This window comes from Diadema setosum, chromosome 16, assembly GCF_964275005.1.
Source record: "Diadema setosum chromosome 16, eeDiaSeto1, whole genome shotgun sequence".
NCBI lineage: Eukaryota > Metazoa > Echinodermata > Echinoidea > Diadematoida > Diadematidae > Diadema > Diadema setosum.
This window is the reverse complement of record NC_092700.1, coordinates 10,168,718-10,174,717: the sequence shown is the minus strand read 5'-3', so window position 1 is coordinate 10,174,717 and position 6,000 is coordinate 10,168,718.

The window sequence follows — 6,000 nt, the reverse complement described above, 5'->3', positions numbered from 1 at the left end:
AATTACTTTAAGGTCATCAAGTATTGTACAGTCTTATCATTTCACAATGTTCTGTTTACCTTATTCTCTGTTATCAAAGAAGTGAAACATATATGATTTGTCGAAATATGAAGTAAACTTTGAATTGAATTGAACTGAATTGGATGTGATTAAGCAGCATTAGAAAGCCTGTACGGGTATGTAATACCCGGCATTTTTTTTTTTTTTTTTAATCTTATGTTCAGTTCGTCAGTTTGTTTCATCATAAATTCGTTTCGTAATGTTAGTGAACAAACTTAAAATGAAGAATGCTGAGAAAGTGTATGCATGAGTCTGTGTGGGTCTTGTTTTATTTTATATGTGGTAAAGTGTTCTTGCAGATTATCTAGTCCATGTTTTCGTTTTCAGATTCGTAATGATGACTTAGAGAATAAAATGCGCATGCGCTTTTGCCCACGTATGATCGTATAGACCTACGTCATTTTCCTACACTCTAAAAAACGTAAATTCTTGTTAAAAAGTCGAGAAAGACAGTTCTTTCTCCCTTGTGTTTCGCAGGGGGTACGTTACGCAAGTCTAAAAATATGAATACTACACGATGTGTATGAACAATGCGGAGTATTACTGCAATAGGTGTGACCAAGCGCGCCGGAACACTTCTGGTTTTGGGGGGGCAAAATCTCAACGGGGGCACATTGTGTGACGATGTGAGATCCTCGTCGCGGGAGCGAAGCGAGCGGGGAGGGGGGGGGGGGTGGAAAGGGGGATTCCCCCCCCCCCCCCCCCCCACTGTAGGGCGCTTTTGTAAAACAGGATACCCTAAGAAATTAAACATAGTGAAAAATAATTAGTGCAAAGGGCTATGATTATTACATATACGGGAGTATACATAATAATGTGATGGTGTGAGATCCTCGGCGAGGGAGCGAAGCGACCGAGCGGGGGAGGGTGTGAGGGGGATATCCCCTCCCACGGTAAGGACTTTTTTTTTGTAAAAACAGAGTATAAAAGACGCGTTTATAGAGAATCTAAAGCAAATTTCTAGGGAATTATCATATTGAAAAAATCAGTTGGAAGGACTATGATCATAACATACTGGAGTACATTAATAATGTGATGGTGCGAGATCCTCGGCGAGGGAGCGAAGCGACGGAGCGGGGGGAGGGTGTGGGAGGGGGGACACCCCCTCCCACGGTAGGGACTTTTTGTAAAAACAGAGTATAAAAGTCGCGTTTATAGAACATTTAAAAGCAAATTTCTAGGTAATTAACATATTGAAGAAAAAAAAAATCAGTTGGAAGGACTATGATCTTAACATACGGGGGTATATCATGTGATGGTGTGAGATCCTCGTCGAGGGAGCGAAGCGACCGAGCGGGGGAGCAATTTATCTGAAATGTACTCATTAAAAGCTTAAACATGATCGCATCGTTCGAACAATAAAAACTATTCTTATACTGCTAGAAAGCAAAGAAGAAAATGAAAAATGTAAGGTTTACTAAAGGTATGTTTCAGCGGGCACACTCGAGGACACGAGGCTACCATCTAATTTACTCATAAGTTATTATTAGTGTATAGATACAATAATGTACGTTGTTAGTGTATTATAATTTTCGCCCCGTTAGGGGCGAAAAATTTTGCATTTTCAGTTATGATATTACAACATTTTCACAAGAAATATACCTTTATTGTTCATTTTGGTCTTTAAATCAGTGATTAATTATTTGTTACAGGGGGCACTTTGGGGGGGGGGGGGGGCAAAAACTCGTTTTGCCCCCCCCAACATTTTGTTTGGGGGGGCAAGTGCCACCCCTGCCCCCCCACTTCCGGCGCCCTTGGGTGTGACTGCAGTTCAAATTTCCACGCAGTGTTTTCATTCATGTTTACGGACAAATTCACATCGTAATGAACATGATTTCCTTAGGCATGCTCCATTACTTTCGTCGGCATTAGAGACCGACTCCAGTGACGTCACTCCGTAGTTTGTATGACTTACCTTTGAGCAGATGTCGAATCGTCTGAGTCATAGCTATAGTGTTTTGTCAAGCTAAGAGAAGTAAGCCTGAACAATTTCTGGTGGCCCACTTTACGGCTCATTGGGCACGATTCGGTAGAACGACAATATGGCGTGATGTAATTATGTCAATGAAAGTTCTGGGTTATGAAGCGACACAGTCACTGTTTGCAAAAAAAAAAATAATAATATCATATTCTGAGATTTGATGAAGGATGGTATTTCTTGGGAAAGGCATGTATTGCAAATATCATTCATAATCGGTATATTGTCTTTGGTGTCTGTTGTTGCGGAAGATGAGGTCCATCTCGTGTTTGAATTAACGTAGTCGTGGGCTATCACAATGTGATATACTGTGTGCGTGTGTCTATGAGCGTGTGTTCATTCTCTTAAAGAGATCTAATTTCCTCTTTTCCTCTTTTCCCCCCCTTTTTTTTTTGCAACCGATTGACAACTTACCCTTCATAGACATAACTAAGCACCGATTATTCAGTATTTTAGAAGTAGCCAAGATAAAGGATGACACGTTATTTGCTCCTGCGGCAATTGCTCAGTTGCTTATTTCAGTTTTCCTTTTCTTTTCTTTTTTTAACAACTCACCTCTTTTGAAGTATTAACGACGGATGTGTAATGCAAACAATTTCCCATTCAATGATCTCATTTGAAGAACTTAGTCGAGTACGAAGTGTTTCTAACAAAATTGAAATATCGTGAACAAAAGTCTAACCATATAATAAGATACATTCAGGTGTCCGAAATGATCCTGACTTTCACACGGCATTTAATAGAAATAAGAATTAAAACGAGACAAACCAAAGCACCAATTGACCCATAGATTATATCACCATGCTATAGATTATCACCATGCAATTTGAATTTATATATATACCTTGTCTGAATGTTTTTTATGTGTTTGAATGAAATAAACGCGAATTGAACTGAATTGCACACATCTGCGAGAAGTCGAGCGATGAGAATTTCAATTGAGGTCAAAATTTTGACGGAGGTATCCTCAGCTTCGAAATGGTACATTTATTGTATAAACCTTGTCAAATTTTGATTCCTATCCCCTATCACAATGATAATAATAATAATGATAAAAAACAGAAGATTGTATATGTATTGATTCTACATGTCTTAGCAGGATGTCTCACTTCGTCTCGTGTAAAACGAAAATGGGATATAGAACTCCATGGCAACCACTGCGAAGGGAAACCCAACTATTAAAAGAAAAAGAGAGCGTTTACATTCTAGGTAATGGTGCATTATCCTGATAGAGACAGCAGTTTATTCCAAAGCAACATGTATATATAGCTATAATAATATGGTCTTTCTGGTATGATCGGGCTTCCGGTACATATAAGAAGGCATAGTGATCCCTTGACCTTTGACCTTTCGTCATATAGGAGACAATGGGGAGTATAGGGATCATCAATCATTATGAATGTAGCGAATAACCCCCTGATATGATCAGATGTGGTTTTATTTTCCGTGATCTTCAGCAAAGATAGGATAGAGTTGATGCAGTACGTATTATGACACCGGACATGACGGAGGCTGAATTTATAATAATGCATGCGCGTGATTCTTTCAGAAAACAGCGATAAGGAGGTAAATCCATGCTGTTTATCTTGAAACTTTGATCTCTCCCTCTCTCTCCCTCTCTCTTTCCCTTTCTCTCTCCTAAATCAACGACACTGACAATCCTTTGATCTTTTACCTTGGAAAGGATATATTTAAATGTCATGTCTGTTTTCATAGTATGCGTTGGAATTCGACTTATTCAAAAGAGAGGATTTGTTCATTTTTTATTTCTTTTTATCTTAAATTATTCATAAATCGCAGGGTAATCATAAATGTTCAGATAGATAGATACGAGAACAGTAATACTATACTACAATAGTAATTATCAAAGAAAAACAAACAGACAAACAAACAAAACAAACGAGTATTTATTATCAGGCAGGGTGGAGTGGTCTTTTTAAACTGTGTTCATTTGAAAACACAACAGCAACAAAACAAATGAGTAAAACTCCATGGATCAGTCAACGTTTACTCTTTACTAACAGTTTTGTAACATCTCCAGTGTGCTTTCAAGTAGAGTAAATCTGGAGTATGCTTTGGCAAAAAGTCTGCCAAGCACACTCAAGGAAATCTATTGTATTACCCTTTATTGTGCTATTTTTTTTTTTGGGGGGGGGGGTTGAGGGGGCTACTTTCTTTTCTTCTCTTCTCTCTTTCACAAAAGGTATCGAGTGTGTTGCCTTTACATAGTAGTCTGTTAATCATTAAATTTTACTTCTTGCTCATGTTCTTACTGCGACAAAGAGGAGCTACGTTATTGTTACTGTAGCGTAAAATTGTCGATGTAATTTCCATTAATATGACGCCATATTTGCAAGAGTTGGGCAGTTTATATTGTTAAGTTTGATAGTTTAGCATTTAAAGAACTTAAATTTACCAATAAAAATTAATGTCACACTGCTGTACAAATAGCTCAATAAGTCCCTCAACTCATCATCGGTTGCTTTTCAAACCATGCCTCCAAAATTTCCCATGGGCGTTGATAGCTTGAAAACGCGATTCCCGCATTGCTTATTTAGAACTAAAAGCAATGTGTTAACGCACTTGAGTTTTTGTCCAGTCGGGGATGTTCGTTGTACCAGGAAAGATACCGTATGCTCTGACAGAGATACTTCCGGTCGATTTGTCTGTCATATACCAGGCATTGTGCTAACGAAGGTCAGGATTATGATATTTGTTTGTTTAGGCAACGGTGCAGACAGCGTCTTACGCGGGACTTCCGGGATGGGATTTCGCATTGCACCGTTGTCTCGGAGAGACGGTTGGAAGCATGGAGCTGCGTAGCTCCATGCATGCCATGGATGAAACGAGACTAAAGCGGAAACGACAACGTTATTTCAGACATCATCCAAAGTGAAGAGATTATGAAAGGGCTAACAGGTGGAGGCAGGAACAATTAAGCACTGGCAACAGAAAATGAAAGAGAGAGAGAGGGAGAGAGAGAGAGAGGGAGAGAAGCGAATGAATATGAGTGAGATGAGACGAATGACAAAAACAGGAAAATGGTCAGCGTCTATACGTAGCTCCCTAGCACAGGTTGTTGCTCCACGGCTTTGTCGTTGGGTGTGATAAAAAAAGTATCACAACATAATCTTTTTGACATTACATGATAATATAATATGATATGAAATGATATGATATAATATGATATGATATGATATGATATGATATGATATGGTATGATATGATATGATATGATATGGTATGATATGATATATATGACATGATATGATATGATATGATATGATATGATATGATATGATATGATATGATATGATATGATATGATATGATATTGTCTTTTCAGTCATGAAAACATTAATTTGTTTGTTTTGATTCATATATACCATGGTATGTGTGTGCCGTGTCATTAAAACAGTTTATCCCGCGACTGACTCAAACTCATTTAAAGAATGGAAAAAGGAGAAGTGGAAATCAACGTTGCAACATATCTATGTGCTTGATTGTGCTGACAAGTAAGGAGACTTTTCACACCATTACATCGCAACAATGTAGGAAACATCCATATATCGGCGATTGACAGGACACCATTATGAGAGAATGGGCCTTCTCCAAATCTGAACACAAATAAACTCCCCAACATCATAATGGTTGATTGTGGTCTGTTTACACGTGAACAATATCACTTTGACCAGATCATTATTTCAATGAGTTTAAAAAGGAATTTATACCTCAGATTAAGGATTTTTCAATAGTGAACTTGTAATCTGTTCAAAAGTTATTTAATTTTTAGGTTTTTGTTACAGTTATTTATGCCTTCATCGGTAGATAAGGCTTCCACAATGTCACAGCAGTGGAAATATACATGATTAGCATAAAGGGTAATCCCACATAATTATTTTCATCGTCTTTAGCATAAAGAAAGAGCGTAGCTTCCTCCTTCAGAAGGCAGGGTTAATGATT